We start from the raw sequence: 11,357 nt of genomic DNA on the forward strand, positions 1-11,357 counted from the left end.
TTTGGATGTTAGAAGATGCATCCGAGCACAGTTTGGGCGTGAGTTGCGGGGGAAGAAGATGACCGTTGAGGCTCTCATCGTCGTAGGAGGGAATGATGGGACACCTGCCCGATGGGGTTTGCGGGAGGTAAAGAGTGATAGAAATTGGGGTACGTACATGAGGTTTGCAAGCACACCTGGTGCTGCTATGTACAGAGAGCCTATGGTGTATGTTCAGTTTATATCAGGTGATGATGGTGCCGGAAGCAGTACCCGCAGAGGGTCACGTCCTAGGGGGTCCCTCTAAGCTGGTTGGTCAATAATTTTCAAGAGTTACCAGCTGAAGCAGATGATGCGATCATGAGGCGACATCTTTTTGCGTATTTACTATACCTACTTGGTATAATGTTTCCTTCGTCCCATGGTGATATTGTTCTCCCGGGTCTTATTAAGATAGCCGAGAACATAGTAGATTCGCCCCCACCACCCAGCCCTATATACAGCTTTGGTTCTGCAATGCTCGCGTATACCTATAGGGGGTTATGTGATGCAACAAAGAAAACCAATGCACCTTCAAAGGGACATATACTTGTTGTAAGCGCAGAGTTTCTTCAGTTATGGTCGTGGGAGTACCTACCAGTTGGGCGTCCCCACATCCTGAAACCAATTCACCCCTACGGCAGTGAGACCGAACAATATGCCCCTCTTACTTTTGGAAGTCGATGGGTACATGCTAAAAAACGGTGGTCAAATAATGTGGCACACGGTTGCTACCCTGAATACCACCAACAGTTTGAGGAGCTGCAGGAGACCATGGTCAAATGGGACCCATATACGGCACATGATGTGTACATTGTCTGGGGTCTTGTTAAACCACCACCAGATATGCTGCGAGACCTACGGTTGTGGTTCACACGATGCAACCTACTCTTTATTTGGATGGTTGAGCCATACAACCCAGAGCGTGTCATGCGGCAGTTTGGTCCGCATCAGGATATTCCCCCACTATCACCAAGACGCCTTGTTGCTGATGTTCATACGTAAGTTCGGTCACTCTAATAGAAACAATAAATTTCACTTCAATTAATTGATTTCATTATTTAATAAAATTTATTGGATTATAGACAAGACAATAAAGGCATGAGTTGTTTCGACTGGAGTCACCGTAATCAAACATGGATTACGAAATGGATTGATGAAGCAGAGTCCGATGGAGTACGCGAAAATAGGTAATTATATATTTTAATTCATCTTATCATCATGTACCTTCTAATGTAATTTATCACTGATGCAGACGGTACAACGGTGAGATACTGCCAACATATAATGAATGGTATCGCGCTAGCACACGGACTCTGCTCACCGGTCCCCCACCATCGAGTCCGACACACCTCACATGGGACTCAGCTTACCACCGTGACACTTCGGTACTTGTTATATAAATGTAATTAAGAAAATATGTGTTTATAGCCAATATTAAATTTTTTATTTCATTCAGATTGACGAGTTCAGGCAGATCGCACGGGACGCCCAAGACACTTTGAACTTGCGCAACATGGATAGTACGGAGGGAAAATCCATGGTAAAACGTATTTTTAATACTGCCATTAAAGGGCTTAGGCATCTTGGTTGCAGCCGCCATGATGATGTTGTCAGCCGAGCATTCGACATGCCGGAGGCACCGTCGAACATACCGAGTATGGTACGTATGAGCCAGCCATCCGCCACACCGACCGTACCAGTTCCCTCTACCTCGCATACATCTAATCCACGACGCGACTCATCTTTACTTGACCGATCTAAGTCCGCACACATATCTCAACGCCATGGCGCCACACAGATAATCAACTTGCGTACATACATTCCTCCTGAACTTACAACAATGACACATTTTTTCCAATTGTATTAGGAGGACGATCATTTTCCGTCATATCCATCTGGACAACGATTCTCCTACACAGAAGGCGAATACTCGCAAAGATTCAACACTCAGGTATGCTCATATTTAATAATTACCTACCGACACGTGATTACTTACATGCCTACTAATGACATGTCGTTGATGTTTGCAGGAATCTGTTGACCCTACGTGGTCCAACATGGGAGCTGGTTTAGGCCACAATATGCCCCCACTGCGGGGTCGTGACCACATGCAATCGCAATACCCAACTCAGGTTAATGCATGTTAATTACCAAAATGATTATTGTGTGCATGTTTCTGACGGAGCCGTTCAATACGCATGAATCTTTAGTCCCGACATGGCCTGATATGACGCAGCAACCACAATACTACGGCAGCACTTCCCAACAACCTCGAGATGATGTTACCGGGATAGTTGAAGAACTCTTCGGAGGTGCTATTTTTAGCTCAGATGCCAGTTTGATTCCCCCAAATCAGGAATCTTCATACGTATTTCATACTCCATCACCAGCAGATGAGACACGTACAGAGGATGAGGAAAATCAGTACGGCCGAGGTTTGCGTCCACCTCATCCCCCTCATCCCCGGTTGTCGCCTTCCGGTCCAAGGCCACGGCAGCAACATCGTCGTCATCGAGATGAATGATACACATTTATCTATGCGCGCGACAAACATTTAATCTATGTATGAGACATTTTTTTATGTATCTCGGAGACATATTAATATTAGTTCCAATAAGTTTATTTCTAAATTAACTCCAATAATGAAGATACAACATAAGTAAAAACGTTTAAGATACAACATAATAACTGCAACGAATTTTAAGATACAACGCGAAAGTAAAACTGAAATTAACATACATAGCTAATACAACAGATCACTCTATTTGCCCTGTGTCCACCGTGGCCATTTTCCGGACTTGTCGCCGCGTTCTTCTGCCGCTTGCGCCTCGGCAGCTCTTTCCCTTAATCTCTTCCTCTCTGCTTCACGGGCCTCTCTGCGCATCTCTTCCTCTGCATACCTACGTGCAGCCTCATCATCCATCCTCTTCTGATTCACCTCACGATTTTGAGCTTGCTCCGCCCTTAATTTTTGTATCTGTCTCTCTCTCTGCTTTAGCATTAGGAACAGCCTTTTCCCTACGCTCTTCCTCATGCAACATTGCCCATGCACGCCGCTGTTTTTCCTCCACCTCACGGCGTGCCCAATCCGGCTGCTCCTGGTCTATCCAATGAAACCACATGCAAAGGGGCGGGGGAGACTACAACACAAATAATAAGGTTAATAAACGAAAATTAATGACATACAATTAAATTTTTTAATCATGCTGTTAGAACATACCGCAGGCCTCGAGGACGATGAACTTGATTGTCTGGGTGGATCATGATCATAGCTCGCGCACATGAAATATTTCATGCCGAACTTATCGAAAAATCAACCACCTCCTTCACCTTCGCAAGGCGGCCGCACCAACACCTCTCTGCTCTCACCCCCGGTGGCAAGCTTGCATTCTTCCCCTTCACCGGCCTAAAATCCTGGTCCGAGCAAGGCACACTCATACTCACTCCAATATTTTGCGCACGAAACAGAGATGCGGAGAAGGTAAACTCGATCCTGCTGCTTCGATTTGTATGCGGGGAAGCCGACTTATATAGCCTTCAATTAGTGTGAGCAGTACCAAAAAATTAGTGCAGAATTATTGGTATCGGCTGTCGGTGCTCTAATTGATGTATCAACACAGAATTCCTACGCATATAGGCTGCTTTCGGTGATCAATTTCCTGTATCGAGCGGGAATCTCCGACAGCCACACGTCTCGTCGCACGGAAAGCAAACTGTCAGTCGCGTGGTAATTAGTGTCGTCTATCGCCGAGCCCTGCCTCCACCGGAAGCGGAGGCAACCTCCACGTCATCCTGCCGCCAGGCCATGGGGCGGCATGGCCCGCCCCGCATAACAGCGACGGACGGACGACTCGGACGGCTAATGTGCCGCCACGCTCTTCGCCGGCATGCCCTGCCGCCACGCCCTCCGGCGGCATGTGGCCACGTGTCGGAAGGGGGCGCTGCCGCCACGCCAGAGGGGGTCTTTTTTGCCAATTCGATTCACAGGTGGTCCTTTTTGTCAATGAATTGGGGAGGGAGGTCCGTTTTGTCAAATAATCGGAGAAATCGATCCTGCCCCGCGCCTGTACAGTTGCTGAAAATGGCCAAGGCTGTAGCTCTTGCCTTTGGCCGTTTCAGTTTGTTAGATTTGCAATGGATAGCTGAGATTTGGACTAAGTCTCTAGAGTCACTTATGACCAGTAAGTCACTGAAGCTGAGTCCGAAAAGAACAGGGTAAAAGGACAAGGTGTAGGTGGGGCCGGCCATAGACGCGTGGCACACGATAGAGCTGGACGCATTTTAGACGCCTAAAGCGCACGTTTGGTTGCATCAGCCCGCGGATGCAAGAATGAAGAGAGATCGTTTGCGCCGAGGGGTATCCCTAGCGGGGCAATTGTGGTGACCCTGCATACCACTGCATATTGTAGTATGCCAGTCGTTGATATAACATTCACGAAGTACCATTCCGCAAATATTACATCCCTCAGAGTAGTACAACAGAACATAGCAGGTCCATAACTCATTCATTTATTATTACAAACATAATGTACATATCATCTCGGAGCTCCTCCTGGGTCCTAAGAGGGATACTCCTGGGTTCGAGGCGAACCCATCTAAACTTACAATATAAAAGTCTTACTAGGTGATATATTTATTCCAACGAGCAGTTAAGTACTAGAAGTTCGTACTGCTCGGATACTACTACTACTTGTCGGTCTAAACTTGTTCTCCTCCGGAACCCTCCCCGGTTCCATAGACTATAAGGTAGTCTACACCTTCGATACCTCCAGAGAGGTCTGGTTCTTCATAGCCGATGATGTCGGCTCCTTCAGGGTTGTCGTTGTCCTCCTCCGGATGGCTCGGACAATCTAAGCGAGGGATTTAAGAGTGGTATGAGTACGAGCGTACTCAACAAGTTCATTATAGAAAAGAGGTGTTTAATGCACTAGCTACGATACTAGACCAGAAAGTCTAATACCAATGCAAGTTTTGATAAACATTTCTTCAAGAGGTTGCTTTTATTCCGAAGAACTATGTCCGCCAGCCTTCACCGGTTTACTAGAACTTCATGGAGTTCCTTTCCGGCAGCGTTCGCAGTTCCAAATCCCGGAACAAGGAGTGACAGGTCACGATTCATTACACTCTGCATAGGTGTGTTGCTTTACCCATAAGAGATCTTAACCTTGGTGCCAACCGGGCAGCTTTCCCGTCCACACTTCCTTCGGTGTGAGGCCCGGTATAAGGTCCTAGTCAATCATGTTCCTCCGCTACCTCCCACACCCACCCTTTGTTGCATACCCCGACCCTGGGTCCTCGTCGGTCCCATTATTCCCACTTACGGGTGGACCCCGACCACGACAACAGTTCTGGGCTCTTACCATAAACTCCTTCACCGGTAGTTGCAACCCATCATAGACCGCAATACCGTGGGGAACTTAAGGCTTCCCCAGCCTACCGCTTGTTCCTCGGGCGACAAGTGTCTACAGACAATGCCGTGGGGACTTAAGGCTTCCCCAGCCTACCGCTCGCCCCCGACAGATACAAGTGTCTACGGTAAAGCGCGTCCGTTGATGTACTAGAGGTGGAAACACTTTTGACTACTTCGTCCCACTCCAGATCTTATGGTTAACACGGGTATTACGGCACAAGAATCACTAGACGACATTTGTTGTTTAATCCTAGATGGATATAAACCCTTGCAATGGAACCTCCACCATATCAACACAATCCATGGTTCCATTGCCCACCACTTAGTCATATTCATAATTATGAAAATAGTGGTTTTGCCTTTTTATGCAATAGTGATAAACATAGTACTTTGCAAGTAATTTGATAAAAATACTCGAATGACATGAGCAAGTGATGAACTTGCACGAACACCGCAAAGTGTTGCAGTTGGATGGTGTGGACTGACCCTTGTCCTCTGTTGCTGAAAAATAGCATCATTGTCCGATAAGGGCAATGGTTAAAGAAGCATTGATGCATGATTCCAATTTTAGGGTTTCCCCCCTTCCGATGTCGTTATTATTTCATGTGAGAGGTTAATACTAAGAATAATTTTGGGAATACTCTATTTGGGGCAAAATACAACCTTGAAATGTTGTCAAGGTGTTTTTAAAGTCCAAAAGAATTTATGGACTTATTTTCATTATTGAAAATAATATATGTGATTTAAATGATTATTTTAATCATCAAATTTGAACTTATTCTTATTTTTCTTCAAAAATTCTATTTCATATTTTATTATGATAGAGTTTTTTATGCTGAGTGGTTTTCATATTTTTAATTATTTTTTTAGAGCTATTAAACATTTATTGTGCAATTTCAAAGTTTACGCATTTTAAAGAATTGTGAAATGACACAATTGCCCCTGGGCCCACATGCCAGTGGAGCCCAGTGGTTAACCCTAACCCGAGCCACACTTGGGCTCGGTCGGTCGCACCAACCCCTTCTCCTTCATTCGTTCGCAAACCCTAGCCCTCGCCCACGCTCTCGCGACACCCGCGTCGCCGCCGTCTTCTCCGAATTGTTCCGGCCATCTCCGGCCATCGCCGCCGGCGAGATATGGCGCATCTGAACCGCCGTTCAACGGCGCTTCAGATCCACCGTGGCGATTTGTGAAGCGCCGCCTGCTCGTCTTGCCCCCCTTCGTCTCTGGTCGCCTGGCGTGGAGTGCCGTGGCGATCTCGTCGCCGCCGACGCTCCAGATGCCGTGGCGCCGCCGTGCCTGACCGTGGTGGTGCTGGTGCCATGGCGCCGCCATGGCTTGGCCTGGCCTGGCGCTGCTGCGCCCTCGGCGTGTGCCGCCGTGGCCGCCATGGCCGTGCCCTGCGCTTCGCTTCACCGGTGAGTATCCATCGCCTCCTTCTCTCCCTCTCTGCTCTGCTCACTTCTCTCCTCATCCTCTTCGTCTTGCTCAGCCACTGGCCTGCATCTCCATGTTGAGATGCTTGCCGTGACTATGCGCTGCTGCTGTGCCTTGCTAGCCTGTTCATGTGCTGCTGTGCTTGTGTTGCTATGCTACTGTGCTGCTGCTGTAAATCTGCTGGCCTGCTACTGCCATGGTTACTACTGTTGTGCTATCCTGCCATGCTATACATGATTCTGTGCAAGATTCCTAGGCTCTGTGCTTGCTTATGTTTGCAATTCTTGCTTAATTCTATCTCTTTGATCTTGTCCTTGATGCTATTACCTGCTAGATCAGCAAGTGTATTCAATTATTTGCCCCGGGCTGTGATTACTGTGTGTATTCCTGGCAATTTTGCAAGTGCCAGTGCCATGGTGTGCTATTTCTTGTGCTCAAACTCATGAGCATCCTCAATTGAGCATTGCTATTGGCTTAATAGTATTCTTCAGTGATGAATGCTATGTGTTTTACTTGTGTATCTTGATCCAGTGGTTCATCAAGCCTTTGATGTGCTTCTGGATACAATCATAAAGTCATTAATTCAGTTATCTATTTATTCAGTTATGACTTGGTTGGATTTCTTCAGTAGCTGGTTAATTCCTGTTGCTGTACTTGGCTATGGCAATCTGTAGCAAGAGCTAGCAAGCTCTGATGATCATCTGATCATCATTTGCTTGATGGTTAACTATTGTGCTTCCTTCTGTGGCTCTCTGGGGCTCACTCTGTGCTGTGTATGCATCACACAGGCTTTGCCTGATGTGTGCTGTTGCTTGCTTAAGCATCAATTGATGCCTGCCATGATCCATTTGATCATTTGCAAGACCCTGGTGCATCAATTGTTTGTCTGATTCATTTATCTGTTTATCTGGCTTTAATAGATGGATGAATGATGTGAACTCGTGATTCGGTGATGATCATTTCAATGAATTTGTTAGGGCTAGCTGGATGCCAACCACTGGTTGGGTACCCTAGCCCACTACTGAACCTTTCTGGTGATGATGTGGTGGTTCTAAGTGTTGGTTGTGGGTTGAGGTAGCCCTGGCAGCACTGTGATGTTGTCAAGGGTAGCTCCCCCTTTCTATGGCTTGCTGTGCATGGACAAATGCTTTCTGGCTGATCATGTTCGATCGCCGTAAGCCTTTTGATGTTGACAATACCGGTAGAAACTTGTATTTCTACCATTCGATGGTGTAGCTAGACTGTTAGGTGCTTGGTGACTTGGAATGGCTAATTAGGATCAAATCCATGATGGATTTCTCCGGTTGTGTCATCGTGTTGACACAACCAGTGTTCCCTTGGTTGTTTTCCTTCTAGCCTTTGCTTTATTTGTCGGCACCAAATGGTTTTGCAACCAAGTGATGATACATCCAGGGTTTCATACCCTTTTTGATTCCGTGATGCATGTGTATGCTTATTGATGAGCAAAGCATGTGTTTGCTCGAGTTCTTTTGTGTATACCTCACTCCAGCTCCTAGAAAATGGGTGTTGGTGTAGAGGATTTCTTCAGTGTGGTGATGATGCTTGCCCTGCTCCTCCTTGCAATCTTGTGGTGCTTGATTCAGTGCTATGGTGAGTTAGGCAGGTTGAACAGCAGTGGCTGTTCTTCCTGTTCTTGCTGTACTTGTGTTCTTACCCTGGAGATTCTGCCGATGGAGCTGCTAGGGTTTTGGCTTGGTGAAAAGGTTTTATACCTAGCCTGCCTTGCTTCCCCGGTCGACGACTCCACCAGTTCACTTTGGTGACTCACTCTGTGTGTGGTGCTGTTGTGCATGCACACATGCTGTGTGTGCTGCCTGTGTGTATGTGTGTACCAGAGGCTTGGGACTTGAGCTGTGAGAAGATCAGCTCGGCAGCTTTGGTCATATCCTCTCCAATTCCATTTTATTTCTAACCTGCCAAGTGGCTATGCCACTTGGCATAACTTGTGTTTATTGTGTTTGTGTGCAGGGATCAAGATGATGATCAAATGGACATGAAGATCATCAAGCTCAAGACTAAATAAAGATTAGCTTGTAGATTTAGGATAGGTCAATATATTGTACTTTTCTTTTCTTGTCTTTTTCTATTTTTCCAATTCTTGTAATGTGTTGTATTATTTCTTTATTTCAATTGTGAATATTGTAAATACAATGTATATTGTGTGATAATCAATAAAGCTCAAGGTTTTCTCTAATGAGCTTTACTTATTGTTTGAATTATTCATAATGTGTATTGTTTATTACTTACTTAATGAATTTACTCACAATGGAATTATGGTACTTATTTAATGTTTGAATTTGAAATTCAAATTCAACTTTGGTTTGAATTCAATCATGCAACTTAAATTTGAATTCAATCATGCAATTTAAATTTGAATTCAATCATGCAACTTAAGTTTGTGATGCAATATCTCTTCTCTCTTCTCAAAACCCTAATTTAGTTGAATAGGAGCAAGTTTGTCGCACTCTCGAAACCCTAATTTAGTTTAATAGGAGCAAGTTTGTCGCACTCTCGAAACCCTAACCCTGTAAGGTGTCGAGAGAGAAACTTGTCCCCCTTCGATGCAGTTTTGTTTTAAAAGCGCGAAATTTCCCCAGAATTTACGATGCAATGCACATCCCTTTCTAAAATCTACCCCTCGATCGTCTCTAATCCTGGGACATTACAGCCTTTCCCCCTTAAAGAAAACTTCGTCCCGAAGTTGTGGTTGTAATACCTGAAGAGTTCGGGGTATGTTTTCCTCAGGTCTTCTTCCTTTTCCCAGGTGGCTTCCCTCTCGGGGTGATGCTTCCATTGTATCTTGAAAGGTCCGATGTATCTAGGGCTTAACTTCCCCTTTACTCCGAATCTCGGAAGTCCTTTCATCGGGCTCACCTTGAGATATACCATGTTTCCAACTTGTGGCTCCCATGTTCTTCTCTTCTGATCGGCATAACTCTTCTGCCGACTTTGGGCTATCTTCAACCTATCTCTTATAATGGCAATGATTTGTTGCTTTTCCTTGACATAATCAGGATTAAACTCTTTGCTTGCTCCAGCCTCATACCAGCATATGGGTGATCTACATTTTCGTCCATACAAAGCTTCGAATGGTGCCATCTTGATGCTGCTTTGATAGCTGTTATTGTATGAAAACTCTGCTAGTGGCAAGTGCTCCTCCCATGATCCTCCGAAGTCTAGGGCACAAGCCCTAAGCATATCCTCTAGGATCTGGTTGGTTCTTTCAGTTTGTCCACCTGTCTGAGGATGATAGGCGGTACTATAATCTAACTTGGATCATAAAGCTTCATGTAGTTGCTTCCAAAATGCTGATGTGAACACGGATCCTCGATCTGACACGATCTTCTTGGGCACTCCATGTTTACTCACGATCTCTTTGATGTAAAGATCAATGAGTTTTTCTTCTTTATCCTGCTGATTTACCGCTAAGAAGTCTGCGCTTTTCGTCAACCGGTCCACGATTACCCATATCATGTCCTTCTTTTTATTTGTCATGGGTAGTCCGGTGATGAAATCCATTCCTATTTCCTCCCATTTCCATTCTGGGATTGGTAAAGGTTGTAACTTTCCTGCCGGACTCTGATGTTCAGCCTTCACTTTTTGGCAGGTATGGCATTCCACCACGTATTGTGATATTTCCCTTTTCATATTATTCCACCAGAATAATTCCTTGAGATCCATGTACATCTTTGTACTTCCCGGATGTATAGAGTATGGTGTTTGATGGGCTTCCCGGAGTATTACTTCCTTGATCTCAGCAATATCCGGAACGCAAATCCTCTTCTGAAACCATAATGATCCGGATTCTCCTCGGTGAAATTCTGATGGTCTACCCTCATCTATCCTTCTCATCTCCTCTACGATGAATGGATCATCCAATTGACCCATCATTATCTCATTCTTTAAGTTAACATTTAGCTCATCGGCCACTTGTAAAGCCGATAGTCCTTCATGAGCTTCTTTCTCCCAAAGTTGTATTTGGGCTTGGCTTATTTCCTTCCTCAACTCCGGTGATAACTCTTGTTCCACTCCTCCAGTGCTCTTCCTACTCAAGGCATCTGCTACAACATTAGCCTTTCCTGGTGTATAATTGATGGTCAAATCATAGTCCTTGATTAGTTCAAGCCATCTTTTCTGCCTCATATTGAGTTCCTTCTTAGTGAAGAAGTACTTGAGACTCTTATGATCCGTATAGAGTTCACACTTGGCTCCATAGAGAAAATGTCTCCATGTTTTAAGTGCAAATACAACTGCTGCTAGCTCTAAGTCATGTGTTGGATAGTTCACTTCATGAGGTCTAAGTTGCCTTGATCCATAGGATATTACTTTCCGATCCTGCTTGAGTACGCAACCCAATCCATGTTTGGATGCGTCACAGTACACAGTGTAATCCTTGCCAACTTCCGGAACTGCTAACACCGGTGCTGTGGTGAGTTTCTCCTTCAGAGTTTGAAAACTCTTCTCACAC

The sequence above is a fragment of the Lolium rigidum genome, chromosome 5 (assembly GCF_022539505.1).
Source record: "Lolium rigidum isolate FL_2022 chromosome 5, APGP_CSIRO_Lrig_0.1, whole genome shotgun sequence".
Taxonomy (NCBI): domain Eukaryota; kingdom Viridiplantae; phylum Streptophyta; class Magnoliopsida; order Poales; family Poaceae; genus Lolium; species Lolium rigidum.